This window comes from Ochotona curzoniae, unplaced genomic scaffold, assembly GCF_017591425.1.
Source record: "Ochotona curzoniae isolate NIBS_2020 unplaced genomic scaffold, NIBS_Ocur_1.0 contig_3432, whole genome shotgun sequence".
Classification (NCBI taxonomy): Eukaryota; Metazoa; Chordata; class Mammalia; order Lagomorpha; family Ochotonidae; genus Ochotona; species Ochotona curzoniae.
The window spans coordinates 16,318,630-16,343,002 of NW_024465859.1; the positions used below are offsets into that span (position 1 = coordinate 16,318,630).

Here is a 24,373-nt window from a genome sequence, read left to right on the forward strand (position 1 = left end):
GCCAAGTACCACCCCCAAACTAGCTGGGAATGTGAATGTAGAACCCCCAAAGTGGGTCTGTTGCCAGGTGACTGATAGCCTAACAGCGGCTCTGGGATGGAGGCGTGGGGGTGGGGGGGCGGAGAAAGTATGTATGCATAGCAAAGTGCAGAACAAGAAACTGGGCAGCCGTTGCTTAGGTCCAGGTCTCCCTAAGGAGCCGCAGGCCAAGCTTCTCGTAGACTGAAAGTAAGACTGCGAGCTGCATGATCAGCTCATATCCATGTTCCTGGTCAGTCATTGAGCCTCACGACGTTCCTTTGGTCAACGATACCCTGCGCTTCAGGGAATCCACCGTCACCCAGTGAGTTTGTTGATATGGGAGTTACAGAAAGGTAGCCTGCAATTTCCCTGCAAGAATGACACTGTCTGTCAAGGTTGTCACCTGCTGATGAAAAAACGACCTCTACAGTCGAGTAATTATTATATATTATAACTACGTAGGACCAGCTGTATCACTCCCCCAAGCCAGAGAATTGTTTTTGATCAACGACAGGCAAGGGCACCTTGGCTCAGGGATTCAGACAAGAGCTTAGATTCCATTTTAAAAAAAAACTTCTTTTTTTAATGTTTTATTTGTATAAGATTAGGCTAAAAAATAAAACAAAAAGAAAAGAAACACTAGAAAAGAAAAATAAAACAGAAAATGAGAGATCAAGCAGGTCAGCGGTGAGATTTGCATTATCTCAAGAAAAGGATGACAGTGTTTTGGATAAAGTAGTTAGAGCTTACATATTCAGAAACTGAATTCTGAATACAGTTTGAAATTAAAGTAATAAAATTTGCTGAAGAATTAGAGTTATTGTGGGGAAAATGTCAAGAAGTAAAGGGTAATGCCAACGATTTTATCCTGCAGAATCAGAAGGAAAGACTGACCATTTACTAGCAAACATTTCAAATTTAAGAACTATCACTTTAGGAAATTTTCAAGATTAGTTTTGGAAATATTCCATTTGAAACGTCTGCTTGAACACCCAAGGGACCTTGTAAAGAAAGCAGTTGACTGCATTCCAATGTAAATAACACCTCCTGCAGTTTGAAGGAAAGACTTGTGTGTTGCTTTTCAAAACTGGGATGTACCAAACGAATACTAAACTAATTCTGTTCAGCCTCTAGCTTTTTGTTAATGTATACACTTCGACAAATGTTAACTCCTTTTTTTATAAGAAAAGAATAAAACTGAGAAAGGGTATTGCCATGTATCCTAGGACAAAATTAAGTCTTCTTTCATTTCGTTACTTGATATTCATTTCTATTTATTGAAAAGTTGGATTTACAGAGAGAAGGAGAGACAGAGAGAAAAATCTTCCATCTGCTGGTTCACTTCCCCATGGAGCCACAATGGCTGGAACTAAGCCAATCCAAAGCCAGGACTTTTCCTAGATCTCCCCCAGGAGTGCAAGGCATTGAGTCATCCTCTTCTGTTTTCCCAGGCTACAAGCAGGGAGCTGGAAGGGAAATGGCGCAGCTGGGACACAAACAGGTGCCCAGTTTGGATTCCATGCATGAAAGGAGAGGACTAAGCCACTAAGCTACTGCAGCTGGCCCTCATTTTATTATTTTATTTCATGATTTTGACATGGAAGAATTTTCTGATCCATTCATTTGTAAAGGGTTTATTTCTTTTTAAAACAATGATACAGAGGTAGATTAACACAGAAAGAGAAAGAGAGAGAGAGAGAGAGAAAGAGAGAGAGAGAGAAAAAGCTTTCATCTGTTGATTTACTCTGAATGAATGATTGCAATAACCTGAGCCAGAGCTGACTGGAGCCAGGATTAAGAATTGCACACTAATCATTGAACTCAAGCCCTAAGCAATCAGCTGTTGTTTCTCATGAACACTAACAGGGAAGTGAGTTAGAAGGTGAGTATCTGGACCCAGCACAGTAGCCTAGTGGCTAAAGTCCTCACTTTGCATGCGTCAGGATCCCACATGGGTGCTTGTTTGTTTCCCGGCGGCCGCACTTCCCATCCAGCTCCATGCCTGTGCCTTGGGAAGGCAGTTGAGATTGGCCTAAAGCCTTGGGACCCTGTGTTTACATATAACACATGGAAAAAGTTTCTAGATCCTGGCTTCAGACCAGCTCCCCTCAGCTCCAGTGTCCCTTGCCTAATGTGAATATATTTGTTTTTGGTTTTGTCTGTTTAGTTTTTGTACTAAGTTTATTTTATTTTTGATGATGTTTGCACAGTTAACAAGATGCATACACCTTTGGACCACCAGTTAGAGTGGGAAGGGGTGAGGAATGGGGGAAAGTGTACAAGACAACTTTTCCAATCTCCTTTTTATTTTGTGCATCAGGGGGAAGTAGGAAGGCGATGGCTGAGGGTCGCTCCCAGCAACCAACCGCATCAGTACCCAGGCGTGGGAGCTGTCCATCAGTCCTCATCATAAGGTCCCCGACGTGGAGTATGTTCCGAGGGGACTGCTTAAGCGCTTGGATAGGTTGACATGCTTATTTTGTTGCTCCAAGGCAGAGAAAATCTTCCCAAGTTCCACTGGATGACATAGTCCATTTTAGAGTCTCCACTTACCCAATTATTCACTGTCAAAGCTTAGCAAGAGAGCTATCCAATTTGTTCTGCCATCCATTTTGCTAGATCGCCTCTGTTAGGCTTCAGTGAACTGGTTGTCATGCCCAACCTGTGCATCTCTTCATGCCATCCTCTGCACAGGCTTCAGCAACTGAGGATGCCCAGTTCTGTTACATGCACTCCGTGGTGAGACCACAGATCATGTGATTTTCCCTATGGTTAGAGTTTAGAGTCCAGTTGGGGTCCCCTAAGAAACTTTGCTGGAGATGACCTCAGACCTGACTCTTAAGTATGTTACTGATTATTTGTCTTCCAGTATTCAAACACTTGCCGGGGTACAAGGCAACCTAGGCAGCTGCCTACAGCTGTGGGGTGTCTGGTTTTTAAGGTTTCTTTCATCAGTTAGGAATGTCTGTGCAAACGGAACCTTCATTTCATTGGCTCACAGCTTTGGATTTTGGCAGGCTCAAGTGTGACCTTAATTTCACTGGCTTACAATTTGGCAGGCTTGGGTTTGATTTTGGCAGGCTATCTGCTGTGAGTCTTTGCATCGATGAGAGTAACACGAAAGCAGTGATTCTGCAACCTTCAGTCATGAGATGCCAGAACAGTTTATAAGGAGCAGCCGACGGTTACAGTCTGTAGTAGAATCACCACTAATCTTTGCATCTCAATTCCTGGGATTGCCAAAGGCCTGGACCTAGCCTCACCTATAAGTTTGACATATTTAGATGCATAGACAAACAGTGAATAATTTATATGTGTATTTGCAAGTTGCAGCAACATCCATGACATGTAGATTTTTGTGCAGAAAATATTTTCTACATCTTGGAGTAGTTAAGAATAGTTAAAACAATACTTATCTAACATGGTTATGAATTACACATGCTATTCTGCACCTAAGCAGCAAAAGTCAAAGTCAGTCAGGGGAACACCCCGTATTTGCATGTCAGTAAAGAGCCACTCAGACACTCTCCTCATGTCAAAGTTCTATTGCCCTTCTGCTCATGGAGAACATTGCTGTCAGCAGACTCATCTCCCCAAAGGAACAACAAATAGCTACTCAGAGCTAAAGAATTCAAAACTGTCAGTATTTTCAATTAATATACAATCACCTTGAAAAGGGTGACCATGCAGCATTTCTCACTAGGTTTGGAACTAATGAGATTAAATCTCTGAAATCTGGCCACAGCAAATGACAGACTCTGATTGTCAAGCCTCTCATTTATTCCAGGGTGGAAAAAAATGCATTCTTTTTATAAAAGTTTTAGTGCTTTTTCTTTATAATATGGCTATAGGTCCTATGCTATCTACTCTACAATCCTTCCAATTAGAAATTAAAGTGTATGTCATCTAATATTTCCAAGAGTATATAGTTCCCTAAGTATATGTATCTTAATTTTCATGGACAGGCAGCTAGTAGATTGGAATGAAATAATTATCCCAAATAATGCTCACCCAACAATTTCCTATCCCTTTGGAGAGCACTCGTGCCAATTAATGGGAATATTTCATCTTAAGAGAAAATGACGATGATTCCAAATGTAGGCCAAGCATAGGCAGAAACCATCCCTAGAGTATAATGTGTCTGAATAACAGCCTTGTACACCTTTCTCTGCTGTTCTCATAGACTGAAGTATGTTAAAGAGTAGATATGACAGCAGAAGAAAAATAATTCTGCTAGGAATGACCCTACCAATTATGATGACCAATTTAGTGGTGCCAATGTATAAACAAATTGGAATAGTTCTGATGCTATTCTTGATGTATTTGACGTTGAGATAGATGTATATGTGAAAGAATGTAATGCTAACCGCACATTTGAGCCAGATTTCAGGATAACTTCTTATTCAACTTGCAAAGAATGAACAAACATGTTCTATTATATCTCTGGTCAACTTGAGAACTAAAATCAAAAGCAAAACAAGCTATTTGGTCATCATTTCTTCCATGGCACTCACTCATGGATTCTAACTATTGGAACTGATAGAAGAAATATTAGAGAACTCTATCATTGGCATCACATTTATTTTATAATTAATAATGCTATCGTATCTTTTAAAAATACCAAATAAAAAAAATCCTTGAAAATGTCTGAAGTAGTACAAGTTATCAACAACTAGATTAAAATGGACTTAGTTTCATGTCCAACTTTACATTGTGCTACACTTAATGCAGTACTGATATTGCATTCTTTGATCCCAGTGTTATACCAAACCAAAGACGAAAGAAAGAAAAGAAAGGAAAGAAGAAACAAAGAAAGAAAGAAAGAAGGAAGGAAAGAAAGAAGAGAAAGAAAGAAGGAAAAGAAAAGAAAAAGAAAAGAGAAGAGAAGAAAAGAAAAGAAAAGAAAAGAAAAGAAAAGAAAAGAAAAGAAAAGAAAAGAAAAGACATTTCCATGGCATATGGAAATGTCATGTAATTGCTAAGGACTCTAACTACAAGCTGAATTTCTATTCTTGAAAGTGAGGACAGCGTCTCACTGTTAACAAAATTCCAAAATCAAGTTTGTTTTTGTACCAAAGCACCCTTCTTCTCAGCTCCTGTTACTTTGGGTCCAATTTCATCAATAATAGCTGTTTCTTATTTCTTTGGGAAAAATAAATAAGTGAATACTTCATTACAAGTTTCCTTTTATAAACCAAATCAGAATGACTGGAAAACCTTGCTCTTCCGTGATAAAAGAAAAAAGAAAGAAAGAAAGAAAGAAAGGAAGAAAGAAAGAAAGGAAGAAAGAAAGAAAGAAAGAAAGAAAGAAAGAAAGAAAGAAAGAAAGAAAGAAAGAAAGGTGACCCTGGTTCTTATTTCACACATAGGAAGATGTTTTGTGTGGTCCATTTCATTGTGAAGATCCATTAAAGATATTAAAAATGGAAACCTCCTCTGTGGCATCAAGAAAGACCCAATAAATGGTGGAAGTGGTGTCCTTAAACACAATTTTGAGGGGAAAAAAAAACAGATAGCAGTTATAGGCCCACAGGCCTGAATTATAATTCTTTCCATTCAATCATTGTTTGCGGTCCTTGCCTATTTTCTTGAATGGTGGACTTTTTGGTATCTGCTTGTTGAACAATTCAGTGGAGCATAAAACCTCAGACTACAGTAGTACAAAAAGAAGTACAGAAAGAGAAAGCATGTACTTTTTTCTTGGAATGAAACTATTCAATCTATCTTATCTCTCCCCAGATTGCTTATGAAAAATACTATGCTTTTTATTTCTAAAACTGAAAATAAATTTTCACTTATTTTATGTCCTAATTTCTAAGCTAGATAGTGAAGATTCCAGCTTCATTTTAAGTTGCAAACTGAATTTACAACGGTAACTGTTATTAATAGAATCAATGAGTAGTGAGATTTGTAAGAATAAGGCATAGTGGTAGATTTTATTTCACACATGCATGAAATCAATCAAGTTCATTAGATCAGAAATACAATGATCATTGGGGTTTTGAACATAATTTCTGCATTTCCTTATTTAGAGGAAAGACACAGAGAAAAAGAGGCAAAAATAGGGAAAAGGAGTTCCTGTTCACTGTTTAATGTCTTTGTTTCAATTTTTTTCCTGTTTTTTTCATAACTACTTAACATTCTCCTTGTGTAGAGATCAGGCGATAAAGAAATTCCAGTTTTGGTTGAAGCCTTTGAAATTTATGAATTCACATATCTTGGGGACCAAAAACCTAATAGTGGCAAGCTTAGATGAGTGATCCATGTTATTGGGCCATTCATTGGACATCTCAGAATCCAGCTGTTATAACTGTGTGTCTCCAGGGCTTAGACTTATGGCGATGGAAGACAATCAGATATAGTATCAGGTTAAGACATAATATGTTCTGTTTTATTGTCAAAAAAGTAGGTCTAGCTAAAATTATAAGTGTCTTTTCCCTTGCCTTTGGTGATTGTACAGTATGGCTCATTACACAATAAAGATTTTCTCGGAAAAGCATCAAATATTTCAATGTAATCACCAAAAAATACAGTGGTGTTGAGTAAGCCGTTTAAAATAAAGTCTACTTGCAGTGGTGTGGTTTGTTTTTAATGGCATCATCTGTCAACTTGTTCCATATAGTCTGTTCCGATTTCAGTACACTATTTTCAATGCTTGAACTTTTCTAGTCATTACAAAATGTTTCAGACTTTTAGCTGTATCCACTAGTCAGGTACAATTATTCCCATCTAAACAAGCAACATTTCTTGTAAAGCTGAAAGTAAAAGTATTTTATTGTAAAAAACATGCTGAAGGATATTTTCATATCTATATTCCCCACAGCTCTTCAAGGAAGTGAATACTATTTGTCTACAGTAACAGAAGCTGATTTTATTCCTGACTGGATCATTGTTCAGAAAGGAAATTTCTCTTTGATATTTGTGAAACTCCTGCTTATCTTTCAACTCTCCATGCTTTTCCTTGAATTCTTTTAGTGATTTAAATCCAGGGAAAAGGTTGATTATTAGATATTTACTGTTCTTTTCCTCTAAAGCTCAGGAATTTATTATTAAGTCCTGCCGATACCTAGTTGTACCTTCAACTCAAGAAAATTAAACTATTGAAGAGAGGATAAGGAACAAATAATGGGAAGGAATCAATGATTTATCAAGTAATGTAAGATTGTTTTCTGTGTGTTATGTCTTAAATGTCTCAAGGTTGATGTGCTGGAAACAATCCCCACATTTGATTAGAGGATGCGACGGTAAGGATCCAATGAAGGCATGAAGGTAAAGATCCGATGGTGGCATGAAGGTCAGGCTTTCTCAGTAATGTGTAGAGGAATGGTCTTTAAAATGTTCATAGAAAACATGTGCTGTGAAAGCAGCTGCAAGTTTTGTACCAGCACAAACATCTTTCTCTCTCTTGCTGTCTCTCTGCTTTTCAAATAACTAGAATTAATATTCAAAAGCTAATAAATCAATATATAGCATCAGAAACTTCATGAAAATGAAAATAAGGCAAGAAGGAACATGAAAACATTGTGGAATGGAATCTATGCTGTTTTGTTACAATATCAGAATCTTCTAAAGTAGGACAGTACAGAAAGAATTCTAGGAAAAAAATTTAAGAAACTGAATTCACAGATGTCTAATATATCGTCTCTTTCCTTTCCATCTTTCTTATCATTCCACCATCGCAAATCTCACACCTTCCTTTCTCAGTAAACTTAGGAGAGTTATCAAAGTTAGGTAACTTCCAAGTCATAGCAGGTTGATTGCAGCTTACGGAGCCAAACATGGGTGGGAAAGGTCAGTACTAGCATGGCAGACCCACAAAAGGTGGGAAATTGGCTGATATATGTTTTATGGTAATTGGTAACACCCCATGCCTCAGCAAAATCAAGATAAGGTCCAGTTACAAAAAATAAAGATATTTTTATATCAAGTCAAATACATGTTCTTAACTTTACAGGTGGTAATAAGACAAACTAATTTGTGTTACTACAAATTCATTTTTCCCTATGTACTAGCATTAATCATTTGTTGTATGTAAGTTCCTCAATCTGTCAGGTACTTTGTTAAAGAAACCACATGAACAGCCTTCCTAACTGAGGTAGCTCACTCTTGCCATGGACAGATGTAACAATAAAGATAGTTAAAAACATTTTATACTTATTAGACTCCTACTGTGTGTCATAATTCTGTTAATTACTTTAAAATAACAAGTATATTATCTTTATAATTTCATTATTGCTTATCGATATCATTATATTATACAAAGTGATATTGAATCTTGGAGAGTTATAAACATTTTGGCCCAGTTAGAATCCAAGTTCTAGTTGCTGATTTTATTTGTAATGGAGAATTTCTGGGTCATTTTAGTGAACTGTTCTTTTTTTTTTTTTCCCTGCTTTTAATTTAAAAGACCTCAAATTGAAGCGAAACTTTACGTCTGTATTTACACCATTGGGCCTTTACTCATTTCCAGGAAGGCTGCTGAAACTCTTTCACATTATCTTGAGGAATTTCTAAAGCTATCTCAACTATCTGAGCTTTATCACTGACTTATTAAAAAAAATAATAAAAAGCTGGCTTAATTTATCTTTGGCCTTCAAACACAAAAATCAATGAGAATGAACCTTATACATTAGCAGTAAAAACAGAAAAGCAAGCTCAACAGATTTGTTCAGTACCATGAATGCTTACTAACCTTATATGCTCGCCTGCAATTTAACTGAAATTGTAAATCAAAAGATTTTTCCCATCATTTCCTGAATTCAGGCAAAATGCACCTTCTTAATTCTTCATCCTTTTCTTCTCACTATTATTAATATATGTATAATGCAAATGTGTGAATGTATGTTTGTAAGCATTTAAGCCATATATAGCATTTAGCAAACACACCAATGAAATATAGTAATGGAAATGACAGAAAAAAATGTATCTTGTGTATTCCATTTGAAAAGTTTTCAAAAAATAATTTTCAGAGGAAAGTGATGTCAGGGAAGTATTTTTGCTTATAGAAATGTGAAATACCCTAGGATGCCAGAAATCACCGTTTCTACTCTTCTTATAGTCTTATTGATCAGACTGCTGTAATATCAGTGGCATCAGACAAAACAAAGTAAGCATATAATTATTCAGAATGGAGATTTGGGAGCAATTTTTAAAATCAATAACCTAACCTTAGATAGAATAGAAAGTAATATTTAAAACTGCATTCACAGGAGATAGAATAACATTGATTTGATTCTATTTTAATCCATTTCCTAAATTACTGTTCTCATTGAATCTTATCTTTATAATTACTTTGCACTTTTAGAATTTCTTATGTGGTTAAGGAGCACAACCTCTCCCACCCCCTACCAAAGCTGATCTTTCCTCATTAAAAAAAAAAAAAAATTCAACTTTAGTTTTTACATAGGAAGGTCTAAAGTTTTTGTAGTTTTTCATTTTCTTCTGAGGAGAGGTAAGAGCAAACGTAGGGGGTCCTGAGCAGTTTCCATGTAGATCTATCTCACACATTTAAAACTTTCTCTCAAAATTGGCTACGTTGCACCTGTGGCGCCAGCATCCCATATGGGAGCCAGTTCTAATCCAGAAGACCTTAATTCTGATTCAACTCCATGTTAATATCCTGGAAAGGTAGCAGAATATGTCCCAAGCGCTTGGATCCCTACACCCACCGGGGAGACCCGGAAGAACACCCTATCTCCTGCTCTGAATGTGTCCGGCTCCGTGCTTTATGTCCATTTCACCTGTCACCAGCAGGTGGAAGACATCATTCACTCTGCCTCACCCCTTCTCTTCGTAGTGCCTTTCAACTAAAAATAATGAGAATCTTAAAACAGAACTTTGTCTTTTCATTTTTATCTTCCTGGCATTGTTGTTATATAACAAATAGAAATAATGCTTGTTTGTTTTTCTTAAAGAAATCTTGTCAATGATGCCCTGTACTGGGTTCCCTTTTTGATTGCAGTTATTGTTTTCTCAAAACTGGCTTATAGAAAAAAAAAGTTGAATAATGCTAAAAATCATTTCATTCTTGATGATACAATTGCTCAGCTCACAAATAGCGAAAGCTGTATTCTGCTCTACTTCTATTGAGATTCCATCACCTCCTTCCCAACTGGAACGATTTTTTCCTTCGGACTTGTTTTATATTTCACACATTATTTGAATTTGCTAATTTTCAAATGTTTTGAATAATTAGAGGGATTAATCACTGGACCACTGATGACTTTGTGTTAATGTTCACAGTCTGATGTTTTTCTTCCTCAGCCAATCAGAAAGTCAAAGGAACTGAAGTTAAAGGTGCAAAACCAACGTGATGGCTATGGAAAAGCTATCTTTTCATTTTTCCTAAATCATTGTAAGATTTCTCTCTAGTGTAAAGAATGTGTGAGCATTTCTTTCGCTCCAAGAAAGTCTTCCTGGTCTTCCGGATTTCCACACTGTTCCTTTCCAAGAATAAATTTCCTCAAAGAGATGTGGAAGGGATAGTCAAATATGGCATACATTTTCCTAAGGAAAAATAAAATATAATTCTTATGAAAGAAAAATGAAGTCTGGTTCTGATTTGGTGAAATGAGCCGAGATTGAACTGTTTAATGATGTCAATTTGAGGCCAAGCTGGAGATATTTTGTTATGGAAGCTGCAATACACATAGTAAATAAGAGAGACTCGATCACTGGGAGACTGTGCCAATTTTAAGGTAGGCTCCTTTGAAGTGGCACAATTTAACCAAAGCATGAAAGACAGTTCAAGCAGTTCTGAGGGCTATCAGGGAGCGAGACATTCACAGTAACTAGGATAGCTAGCGCTTAAGCCATGGGGAGATGTTGCATCTGGGCAAATTGAGGAAAGTGATTTTAAAAAAAGATTGAAAAGACGGAAATAGGGCTAATAGTCAAGAGGATGACACAGGTCACATTGGATAAACTGTATAGGGAAAAGACATGATTGGGCTTCACAGGAAAAGAGACAACAAAACTAGTAGTTATGCTTGTATCAAAACACGCAGTTATGCTGAAACATGGCTTGAAAAGGGATAGCAGAAGAGTGGGGATGGGAGTATCATTTTAGAGTCTGTTAAAATAATTCAATCACAAAATGATGAATTTTTGCAACAAGGCCATAGCAGAGGAGGTAATAAGTAATGTTGGGATATTTTGTATTTTGAAAAAGCAAGAGTAATATAAGGAAATTTTTATAAAGTATGAAAAAAAAGAGACTCAGGTATTATCTAGATAAATAACAGAATAAAAACAATCATGATATTGTGAGAATGAGAGAAAAATATCATAGTATTGATAGAAAGCAAAAACTGAGTTGTAAACAATTATTGTTTTCACAAAGGGCAATGTGTTTTAACTTGGAGACTACAAATTCTAGGGAGGTGAATAGGAACTGGAGTCTGTAAATTTTGAAAGAGGGTGCTGGCATGTGGAGGGATAATGTGTCTTCAATTCATAAAAAACTCTCCATACTATAAAGAATGTTTTGTTAATTTGCCTGATTTCTATTGTGTTATATCACATATTGAAAATACATATTTAGGAGTGAGAATTTTATCATAGAAAACTCAAATCCATATACGAAACATAATTTATTAGCTCTTATAATGTCAGTGCCTAGAATATGGTTAAGTGGTTAATCTGGTTAAACTTTGTGCTTTATTGATCTAACATTCAATTCTCTATCAACTCCTCTGCTGTCTGTCATTTTTTAAAATATGATTTTGTATTTTTTCTTTTTTTAAAAATTAATTTCATTGCATTATATGACACAGTTTCATAGGTTCTGGGATTCCCCCAACCCCTCCCTGTACCCTCCCCCTATGGTGGATTCCTCCACCTTGTTGCAGTATTACAATTCAAATTCAGTCAAGATTCTTTCTTTGCAAACATATACCAAGCACGGAGTCCAGCATTTTATTGTCCAGATAAATTCAATGTCATTCTATGTAAATTATCCCCTTGGGTTGTGAATTACTTTCAACGAATCCTGGAATCCCCTCTCCTCTAGTAAGTTCCTAAAAAGAGGGGGAGTATAAAGAGTGAAGAAATTTCATTCCATGAAGTTATGCAGCAATTATCTTACATCTCATTGAACTTCTTGTGGGATAAGTATTTTTCTTTCAAATAATACTTAAGATATTATTTTACTGATTAGCTTATCCTTGCTCTATGCCCCATCAATTGTGAACTCTGTGTCAAGCAATAACAAATCAGCATGTTTCAAAGCACAATGATTACCAAGGGGAATATGGGGGCATTTGAAAAACAGTTTAATAATCCCCTTGGGAAGTAGAGAATAGGAAGGAAAGCACAATATGTACTCAACGACCAAGAACATTAATAGCAGAAAATGCCAAATACCATTCTATTTCACAAACCCTGTTATTCTGGGACATATTAGTTTTACTGGTTATGCTTGTTAATGTAATTCTGTAGAACAATGCATTATATATATTATATATACACTATATATGCATTAATATATACACATGCATATGTACATCTACATATATTATATATGTATAATCATGATGAATTAGCTAAATATCACTGTATTCTAATACAACTTCTTTACACTGATTGACTCATCAAAAATTATTTTCATGTTCAACACTTAACTGCCAAATGTTGTCATTAAACTAAAGCCTGAAGAATTAAAAAAACACAGTGGCTTCCTTTCTGTTGTTCAGACTGAATGATTCCTCTACTTTAAGACAAAGGGAAAGATTGGTCTTTGATAGTGTGTGTCACTGTGGAAGTTGATTCTCTCATGCAGGTGATAGCTGTAGGTCCTTTCACACAATGAGTCCACTGTGTCCTGTCTAGATAAACATAGTTCTTAAAACCTTGTTCCCTGTAATAGTCAACTCTACAAATTAGCTACCTGTAATCACAATTTTTATAGTGAATCAGCCATAACACTAGGGCTATTCAAAAGAGAGATGCAAAGTTAAGCTGATATATTTTTGAAAGATATTTTTGATAGAAAAGAGAGAGGCAGGAAAAAGAGGGAAGAAATAGAATGTACGTATGACTTCATGATACCTTGGTAATGGTTATTAGGAAGTGTCCAAGCCAGTCTCAATGCTTCCATACAAGGATTTTCTCTCTTGTAAATTCCACCAATTCCGCGGTGTATTAGGTAGAACAGTGTTACTGAGATAATCTGACAGCAAAACAACATGTGCAGAAAAGATAGTTTCAAGGTTTACTTTGGTGCGAATGCTTGGCCCCACAAAGATTATAATTTTATGTTCAATCTCAGACAGACACAAGATAATACTGAATATTTTAACATGTTACATTTAAACAGAAAGTTGTGTGGACAAATGTCCAGACACTAGAATTTTCAGATTTATGAGCATTTCAGCCAAGAAATAGAGCCAATAGAAATTTTACAAGAACATCACATTTCCTTGATTATTTCTAACCTTGCCAACTTAAATCTGAATTCCTGTTAAGTGGCTACAATGAAGCTGAGTTTATAGGTTTGTTTAATTTGCTGATGTTAACTCCGAGTACTGTAACCTCAGCTCCTTCTTGGAACATTGATGGTTTCTATTATTTGTGCGAAGCTCAGAGTGAATTAATATGAAGTGCAAACATATTTCTTGTCAGCAGGCTGCTAATCATGGCTGTTCTCCACATCCTGTTCGTGGTAGAAGTGGAGGGGGAGATTAGTCTGCAGCAAGGCATATTTTTGTTATCCATATTTTTCAGAAAGCTCATTTGAATCCTAGGCCTGAGAGCACATGGCAGGGAGGAAAGCTATCAGGAACAGGGAGGATAAAATAGACTTCAGGAATATCTTGGAACACTTTTAGAACCTTCTGTGTAAGAAGCCAGCTCTTTCTAGTGCAAAACCAGATTGCTGCAATACATATCTTCCAAATAAGATCAAAGACAGATGAGTTACTCAACATGGATCTAGCAGACAAGAAAAAGCAGACAGAACTTCTCAGATCAACAAGCAGCTACTTAGAAATAGGCAGGTCACCTTGCATATTCATCACTCTAGTATTTGTATCCTCAATGTGATTAAACTGAATAACATTATCATTAGTGCCAAATTTCTATCAATGATTCCACTCAGTTAACAATGGAAGATTAGAGCAGGCACATCATTTTTCATAAAAAGAATAGTTTATCTATTTTATCAAGTATAAGTTTCCAGTGATTGTGACCCATGTTATTATTTTATTGGCTATCAAGAAAGAAAAAGTAAATCACATAAGTCATGATACAAATGTTTATCATTTATAAATTTAAGTCTGAGTTAATTTCAAAATACTATTCTATATATACTCATTACACAAGGCAAAAAGGAAAAGTACAAATAGGAAACAAAAAATCATTGTGATCTTCCTAATATATTACTAAGGTCTTATTTTTGTAAATTGTTTCAGTTCACAGCTATCTGTAATCAGTCCTCAAAGTAATATCCTCTTTTGTTTCCAGGAGACTTTTGATGATGTAATACTTCTTAAAAGTGTGCAGCAGTACCATAGATTCTCTGTCTAGGCATTGCCAACCATAGTACAACTTTCAGTAGAGATACTTTCAACAGATTATCTCAAGGCAATAACAAAGGCTCTTATTTGTTGTTCAAATGCTCTGTTGGTGACTTATTAGGTTTTAAATTCATGTGATTTCAATATATGGCTATGCAATGTGCAAAAACAATTTCACAGAGTGCTTGTCCTGCCAACTGTGATATGGAAACCACATTTCAGAGAGTACATGCATGGCATCAATTATAAGGAACATACTGATTTATAAAAGAGAAAGCACACACAAAGGGAACATATTACAGCAGTGAAATATTCAATATAGCAGCACATATTACTTCCATTTATCAATATAGATCTTCCTTACATTAAACAAAAAGCAAATGGTCTTCTGTTCATGAGCAAGGAAATATCTGCTGAACAACTTTCATGTTCAACAACTGTGATGAGCCATGCAGACATAATCTACAGCAAAAGTTCATCTTTTCTTATAGCTCTTTCAGAGCAAATTGGCAAATGCGGACATGCTACGCCATAGAAAGAATTTAGGCGAATTAGAGTAAAAATGGAGCTAGGGATGAAATGAGAACAATGGTGAAGGTGAGAGGAGAAAAGCGTAGGCACTGATTTGCCTACAGGATATATGGAGAACAGTACCACAGCAAGCACCTAACGACAGGTGGCAAAAAGACAGCCAAGAAGACAGTGGTGGCCCCATTTTCTAAGGTTGGTATGCTGCGAAAGCACCAGCCACGTTAAACATCAGGAATATTAGAGTAATCTTAGTCATGAGGAACCAAGGAACCAAAATCACCTCTGACAGTCTCAAGGACCACGTCGTTGAAGTGAGCCTCGTGGACCTGCAGAACGTTGAACTTTTGTTTAAGAAATCCAGGCTGATCATTAAGGATGATCCAGGCAAAAACTGCCTAACTTCCACAGAATGGACCTTACCCATGATAAAATCTGTTCCGTCGTCAAAAAGTGGCAGATGATGATTGAGGCTTGTGTTGATATCAAGACTACCGATCGTTCTTGCTCCATTAGTCCTCTGTTAGTTTTGTTAAGAAACAAAATAATCAGATACAGAAGCCTTCATATGCTCAACACCAACAAGTCCACCAAATCCAGGAGAAGACAATGGAAAGCATGATATGGGGGGTGCAAATAAATGACTGGAAAGAAGTAGTCAATAAATTGATTCCCGACCACATTGACAAAGGCATAGAAAAGGCTTGCCTGCCTATTTATCCTCTCCCTGATGTCTTCATTAGAAAATTGAAAATACTGAAGCAGCCCCAGTTTGAATTTGGAAAAATCGTGGAGCTTCATGGTGACAGTAGAAGTTCTAGAAAAGCCACTGGGGGGTGAGGCAGGCACTAAAGTTGAACAAGCTCATGGCTACGAATCACCAGTCCAAGAGTAATTTAAAATTCAGACATTTTAATCATGACAAATAAAAAGTCCTATTTGTGAAATAAAGAACACAATGGAAAGATGGGTATTTGGAAAATTCAGCTGTGCTCATAATGTCTTCTGGAAAAATGAATAAACGATGGAAGAACACATCATGGGAGCCCTGAAGAGCAACGCCATAGTGAGAGTTTGGTTTGCAGTAGTTGTACTAGGTTAAGATATATGGTGATGAACGATAATTTGAACTCTGTAATAGACAAGGTTGTGTAGGAAGCATTATGATAGGAAATTTAGTAAGGCATGATAAAAACAAACGGCTCATTTAGTTCCAAAGTAAATTATTCAAAGTTCCAGCTGACGAAGATATGCCCAAAAGTTATCATGTCTAATGCGTGCTCCATGATTGTCAGTTCATCTTTACTCTTTCAAGTATTTGTATTGAAATATGATTGTCTCAATCTACAGTACAATTTCAAAGTTTTCTCATGATTATATATTCTAGTGCTAGAATAATTTAATAGAAGGATTTGTAAAACTTTCTTTATTTGTACGGTAATCATAGGTATCATCCTGGTATCTCTGAAAGTAAGGGAAAATGTACAGTTCAAATATTTGGTGATTTTTATTCAGTTAGTGTGGCTATCTATGTCTCTGTAGAAAAAAAGGTGAATCAAATAATATGTATTCAATAGATGGGAAAAGGAGCAAATATGAGAATTAAGGGGTTGGAAAGGAGACATTAGAGTAATATAGAACTGGGAAAGAAGATTTGAGTTCAGCATAATCAGACTTCACTCATAGAGATAATTGTGATCCAAGTTTAAAATGCTTGAAGTAATTTATCTGAAAGAAAGAAATCTACAAGAGGTGTCCTTTTAGATGGCAGGGATTCTGAGATAAGATGATGAGAAGGGGTTTTGACAATGTGGACATGAAAATGAGGATTTATTGATGGGGATATTGCCATTATAGATTTATAGTCAAACGCATATGGACTGTAGTGGAGTGCCATGGACTACTACGGAGACTCCTGATAAATGACGAAGACTGAGTTCTAGAACACAGAAGGTAAGTGTAACTAAATGAGGGTGGCAAGTGGAGAGTTTAGTGTTTCCGAGTGGCACGAATCTCAAAATGCGTATGTCAGGGTAGAGGATTATTACTTCTTAGACAGCAACGAAAAATAATCAATTAGGAAATAGGTGATCTCCAAAGACAAAAACATGAAGGGAATAATTTAAAATCTCAAAATATTCTTTTGGGGGTGTTTCTGTTATATTTGCCGTTCGCCAAATGTTGGATTCTCCGACCAACAGGGAAAAAATAACTCAGCCAAATATATGAAAGAATTTAGATGGCCTTTGTTTCAGGGAACCACAGCCATGGGCTTCCCTTCCCCATGCAGCAGAAAGGAGAGACATGAAGGAGTGAGCTGCAGAGGAAGAAGAGCACGGAAGAGACAGGGAAGGGGATTTTTCAACTCTCCTTGACATGGGGAAGCTAAGACAGGAGTTGCCTGGGCTGTTATTGATTGGGGGGCTGGGGGATTGCATCATTGGTGCACCGGTGGTCTCACAGCCTGAGGGGCCCTCCAGAATTACACCATCCTTTCCAGATTTTGTTGGAGGCAAACTTCATCCTTCTCCAGTTACCGTGGTAGCCATCAGTTTCATTCAACTGAAATGTTTCATTTGCAAGGTGTCATGAGCATGAATTTCTGACCTGGTCTGCTTGGTTTGTGATAAACAAAAATTTCTGAGATAGGCTTATTTGTAAACAACAGAATTTCCAGCTTGTAGTTCTGGAATCTGGGAAGTCTGGTGAGGGTTCTTTCCTAACATGTGGTTCATACACGGGGTGTATTCCTGCTGTGTCCTCACATGGCACAAAAGAAAATAAGCTGTCTCGGGCATCTTTTATAAGGACACTAATTCCATTCATAACCCTAATCATCTCCATAAAATCACACTCTTAACGCCACTACACAACAGACTGCACTTCAACAGACAAGTTTGGAGGAGGACACAATTACTCACGCAATAGTAAGTCTGTGATATTATTCAAAGCATCTGTGTCAAGCTTCTCCATGGTTTTATTTATTCAATTAAGTGTATTGATAATGCCTAGTCTACAGTTTTTTGGTTTGTTTGTTTGTTTTTGTTTGTTTTTTTAGGTATCAGAGAAATTACACATTATTATGCGGCCTAGATGAAAAAGTTTTGGTCCAAACTTTCTTCACTCCTTTATCGTCTGCCAGCAAAGGACAGATGCTCCTTCCTTCTAATATATTTTCACAGCTTTTTGTGCATTGCTTCATTAACACACTTGTCTCTTTGCTTGACAGATACTTTCTCTCTCCCACTAGACACCATGCACCTCGGGGGGAGGTTTCATGCCTTATTGATCTTTGCATTATTTCCTGTATCTAGCATGGATAATAGTGTAGTGTCAACAGAAAAAAAAAAAAAGAAGATTGATGAAATAAATTAAATGCTTAAACTTGTTTGGTTCCCGAAGCAGTCACTTTCCTCTATCGTGTGAAAGACATTGAGCTCCCTGTTTTTGGCCAAGGCATATTTTCATATGCCCCAGAGATTTAAAAGCACACAGCATAGAGTTAAAATGAAAGACTCATTATACTAGTGCATTAGAGTGAGTAACTCATATTTTGCAACCATACTGTGCCACCAGTATAATTAGAAGATATTGAACTTTCATTTCTTAGTGAAGCCAGCTTCCCTTTAATTGTCATTATTATAATTTTTTTGCTGACTGTAATGGTCTCATGAGATAGACATCTCATTTCTGTGGCAGACCTGAGGGTCAACATCAGAGTAATTTTATTTTGCTGTAGTTGAATGCAGTCCAAAATAATATTCAACATTCAATCCATTTCTGACTTTCATTAATAACATTAGTCAATTACAAATTAATTCAGTTTTCCATTTAACAATTTCTCGGTGTTGAAAAGGCTATCATTTCATCACTGCTCATGAAATGTTTGATAGCCTCTGAAGGAATGCTTCCAAAAGTGTTCAGTCATGTGCACAAACATCTCTAAAGGGGCTGAGCACCCTGAGTCTTGAGATAGCTCCTTTATTTATAGAGCTCTTTAATGGGGTAAAGCAAATATTTTTCTCCTACGAATCTATGTTATGAATGATACTTAATAACCAAGGGGCTAATCCTTGAAATATTAGCGAGCAGTATTTGTACTATCCTAAGAGACTGTGTGTCCCTGGGCCAATCATACTTTGCAGTCTTGATCAATTTCTATACAACCCTTTTGCATTCACTATATTATCTTGACTACTCTCTCTGTCTCAACTCATTATTATGAATGTAAAGTTAAGGCACATCAAACTGAAGTTGACATCTTCAGCATTTAGCTTATAAGACAAAGTGAAACCAGAGCTTTACTCTTCTGTCCTAAGTGTTTATAGTTCTTAATATGTTAGCTAAACCATTTTTGCAACAATGTCACTGTAATTTTTGTAGTTGAATAACGTTTCATTTATTCTCTGATTTTTAAAGAAAAATATGTAATGTGTATGTATACATAAATATAAATAACTATCAACATATATTGTAACAATATGTAAAATTATGTAAACTATAATGTATAATAATAAAGTAACATATTGTTTCTATATAATATTTTATTTTATTTATGACATATAATTTATATAGATAGTAGGCTATTATTGCATTAATTATTACAAAATATTATTTGGATGTATTATTAAATATAGAATATAAATCTATATCAAGTAAATGTAGTTATATATCTATAAAACAATATATATATATAAGTAAACAGTTATTGCCTGAATCCTGAGATAATTAGGCAAATGTATAGCTGTGATTATTTTGTCACTTTCTGTTTTTAAAAATAGAATGATTTATACTTATTTGAGAAGGAGAGAGGGACAGTGTACACATCCATACATACTTTGCTCACCAAACCCGTAACACTCAGGGTTTGACCACACCAAAAGGAGGATCTGGGAATCCAGTTCAGGTATCTCAGTTGGAAGTTATGGAAGCAGCTGTTTGAGTCAACACCTACTGCCTCCTAACTTGTAAATTGGTAGGAAGCTAGAATTGGAAGTGGAGCCAGGAGTGATACCTAGGCACTCCGACATGGCTTATGGATATGTCAAGTGGTGTTTTAACTGCTACACCAAACCGAAACCTTTCAGTCACAATTTTGCTGCTTCAGATTATTGGCTGTTATATTCATTTACTTTAGTACGGGTCATAGATCGTACTTTTAAGTAATAGCTCTTAATGCAGGCAGATAGCATACTGCTTAACAAACTGCATAGGGGTCCAGCTTGGTGGCCAGGTGGGTAAGTCCTCATCTTGAATGCACGGGAATCCCATATCCTCTACTTCCCACCCAGCTCCTTATTTGTGATCAGCAAAAGAAAATGTACTTTAAAACCCTTTGCCGTGTATGTGCCTCAAGTAGACAGCACATCAATGATAACATATCTCGCTTATTTCATACAATACAAAGAAGTGTCCTGCAGTGACTTATAATGTATAAACAAATATAGTTTATGCACATGTATATATTCATCTATTAATGCATTATAATCATATAAAAAATAAAAATATTTCTTTCAGCTGGAAAACACCTAAGTCCTCCTTTCCTTGTAAAATTTCATTCTGTTTTAAAGCAGACAAATAATTGAAAGTAAATATTATTTTGAAGAGAGTGAATTGTAATTTTATTTTGAATTGTCTTTATGCCTACAGGCTTTATAAAGAAAAAAAGATAAAATTTTCATCAATAAATTCTACACCAATACAAGTTGCAATACATTTGAGTAGATCACACAGATTTTTGCAAAGCAAAGTTTGTTCTGCGTGTGACGACATCATTGAGAACAGTAGTGTTTAATAATATGCTTTATCTCATAAGTCAGTGTTAATATAACAAGACTGAGGACTTACTCTGTATCGGCCACATTTGCTAATAGTTTCAAGTCTTATATGAAGGACCAGCATTGTTGGAAAGCACATGAAGCCACCGTTTGTGATATCAGCATGGCTTATTGGAATGCCAGCCTGAGCTGACAACGCAGCTAGAAAAACAGGATTTTATAGAGAAGGCCTTTGTGTCCTTGCCACCGCCCTGGCTGACCTTAATGAAGTCCAGGGTTCCTGACCAGTTTGCCCAGTTAAAACTATTGTTGCCCTTTGGAGTGCTAAGACTAGATGAATGATTATCTCCCCATTCCCTACTTAAGGCTGCCCGCTTCTGTGTTTTAAATAAACGCATAAATACATCGACCATTCAAAGACCCTATAAGGAATAGGGACTTTTGTCAAGGGCAGTTGGAATATTTATAACATAAGTTTCAGGACATACACATTTTTTAACTTTAAAAATTAGCAAGTTATAGATTTATTAAACTTTGAGTTCCACCTGTAAGACAGATAACATGTTTTCACATGCAAACATTGTGCATTTCAAGTTTCATGGGATTCTGATAGCATCATTTTTTTCTTGAGTATTTTTATTTAACATATGAAACCCGAGGCTTACAAAATTTAAATTCCTGAAGTTGGCCAAAAAGTAAAAATAAGTTTTAGAACTTGAATCCTAGATTTTTTTAAAATTCCAAATCATGTATTATGTTATTAATACATATTCAAGTAAGAGCCTTTATTGCCTTCTTCCTCAACTACCTGTGGATATTCAGCATCGAGATCACCCAGAAATTGTAAAAAATGCAAAATTTCGAGCATGCTATGAATAACAATTTGCATCTTAAGCAATTAAAATTCAACTGCTTCAATACACACCACTGAGTGTTCCCTAGCATCTATTCCAACTTCTCCCATGGTGTATTCAATGTTGCTTCAGTAAATCATTTAATTTCTGCAAAGGTAACTCTATTCAAAGTGTCACAAGATCAATTGTGTTAAATACATTCTGCTCGAGTGAGTAGCAAGGCTTTTGCTAGGAATGGCATATATGGGATGGTTTCAAATAGAGGGAAGACAGAGATCAAATTGCAGAGATGTGTGGTGGCAATCAATTGCGCATATTTAAGCATTTCTTACAAGAGTATCTTGTTTGGGCACAGCATGACAGCCTAGTGGCTAATGTCCTTGCCTTGAATGTTCTGGGATTCCATATGGGTACCGCTTATAATTCTGGCGGCTCTGCTTCCCATCTAGCAACCTGATTGTGACCTGGGAAATCAGTCTAGGACAGCCCAGGGCCTTGGGATCCTGCATCTGCGTGGGAAACCTGGAAGAGTCTCCTGGCTCCTGGCTTCCGATGGGTTCATCTTCAGCCATTGAGGCTGCATGGGGAATAAACCATCAGATGGGAGATCTTCCTTTCTGTCTCTCTTCTCTCTATATATCTGTGTTTCCAAGTAAAAATAAATATATAAAAACTTTTTAGAGGGAGTAACTTGTTTGCAAATGTTTGGAACATGTGTGTCATGTGGATGTCTATGTATGAGGGTATGAATATGTGTGTATGTTTGCATGTCCATGTAGATGTTGTTTATGGTAAAATAGGATACTAGTGAACTGATGTGTTTTTTTTTTTTTTTTGGAAACCAAGCAAACTTTTTTTTAAAATTTTTATTGGAAAGGCAGATATACAGAGAGGAGGAGAGACAGAGAGGAAGATCTTCCATCCAATGGTTCATTCCCCAAGTGGCCGCAATGGCTGGAGCTGAGCCAATCTGAAACCAGGAACCATGAGTTCTTCTGGGTCTCTCACGTGGGTACAGGACCCCAAGGCTTTGGGCCGTCCTCAGCTGCTTTCCCAGGCCACAAGCCGGGAGTTGGATGGGAAGTGGGGTCATGAGAATTAGAACTGGCGCCCATATGGGATCCTGGTGCATGCAAGGCGAGGACTTTAACCACTAGGCTACCGTGCATAGCCTGCAAGCAAACATTTGTTGAGTACCTACTGGGGGCATGGTTGGCCTTGTACAAGGAACTAGCACCTACAATACTCCACTAAACCTCACAAAAGTCCTGTGAGGTAAGTATTCACTAGATATTTGTCAGATGAGAAACATGAGGTTTATAAAGGGGATTGGTTTATGTTTGATCAACCCATGGAACAAAAGCATCTGGAACGCTGATGAGCACAGCATAACTTTTCTTTATAACTTCAGCTCTTTTAAGAGCAGTTTCTAAGCACTGAAGTACTCATGAGATGGTCTACTGAATTTTGAGGCTCTAAATCTGAAAGGATTAGATTTCTGCAGCAAAATTTGAAGATGCTTCTTATGTCTCTCCTGTGAATGAAGCTTACAGGAAATCTGAGACTCTCTGAGAATATCTGATAAGGAAAATCCTACATAGGTCACTTGGGGAGTGAATCATCAGATGGAAACTCTTTCTCTCTGTCTCTCCTTCTCTCTGTATATCTGACTTTGCAATAAAAATAAATAAATAAATAAATACCATTAACACGGACCTGACCTTGCTAAAGCAGATCAATATATGCCTGGCACATTTAATCAGGCATTGCGTTTTCTGGTAATGGCATAGAGATGGTCGCAGCAAGTGTTAAAATCTCTGCAGTGTGTTGCTTCATCCTCCAAGGATACTGCAGATTTTAGTGCAGACACTGCAGGGCAGAGTTGTCCCCTGAAAACCTTCCACCAACCACCTCAGGCATCTGCTTCCTCTGAAAACCCCTGTTTAAAGCTGCAGGAAAAAATAGTGTTGACTGAAGAAAATACATACACAATATATATATTTTATATTAATAACTAAATTTTGCTATCTACAAATCAAATCAATCTAAGTAATCGAATCAGTATGTTAATTGATTAATTAAATTAAGGTGTTCATGTATTAAAACTATGTATATATAGTAAACCTGTTTTTATATAGATGTATATATATGTATATATATCATATATGTATGTATATATGTGTGTGTATATATACATATATATTTGTCATTTGAAAGGTTTATAGAGAAAAAGAGAGAGAGATGTTCACTGTGCAGATTTACTCTCCAAAAGTGCCATAATGATTGGGGTTGGGCAAGCCTGAAGCCAGGATTTAGTTGATTCCTCCAGGTATTTGTCAGTTGTGCAGGGGCGGAAGAACTTGTGCCATCTTTGATGCTCTCCCAGGCACATTAGCAAGGATCCAGAACAGAAGTAGTGCAGACAGGACTCGAACCAGTGGCTGTGTGACGTGGTGGCACCACAGGCTAAGCTGTACTCTACTAGGCCACCGTGCTCAGCCCTAGTATTGAATTTTATAATGATTTTATTTGGAGAGAAATTTGAAAGCTATGGAAGCTATAAAATGTTAAAATTTTTTTTTTTTAGTTGGAAGAGCAGATTTGCAGAGACAAGGAGAGTCATAGAGAAAGAGCTTCTGTCTGTTGGTTCATTCCCCAAGTGGCTACAGCTCATGGAGCT

At 36.6% G+C, this 24,373-nt stretch overlaps 1 pseudogene; it reads left to right on the plus strand.

The window, feature by feature from the left end:
- LOC121156495 overlaps window positions 1-15,957 on the plus strand; it is a 146,215-nt pseudogene extending 130,258 nt beyond the window's left edge.
- The last annotated feature ends 8,416 nt before the right edge of the window (window positions 15,958-24,373 follow it).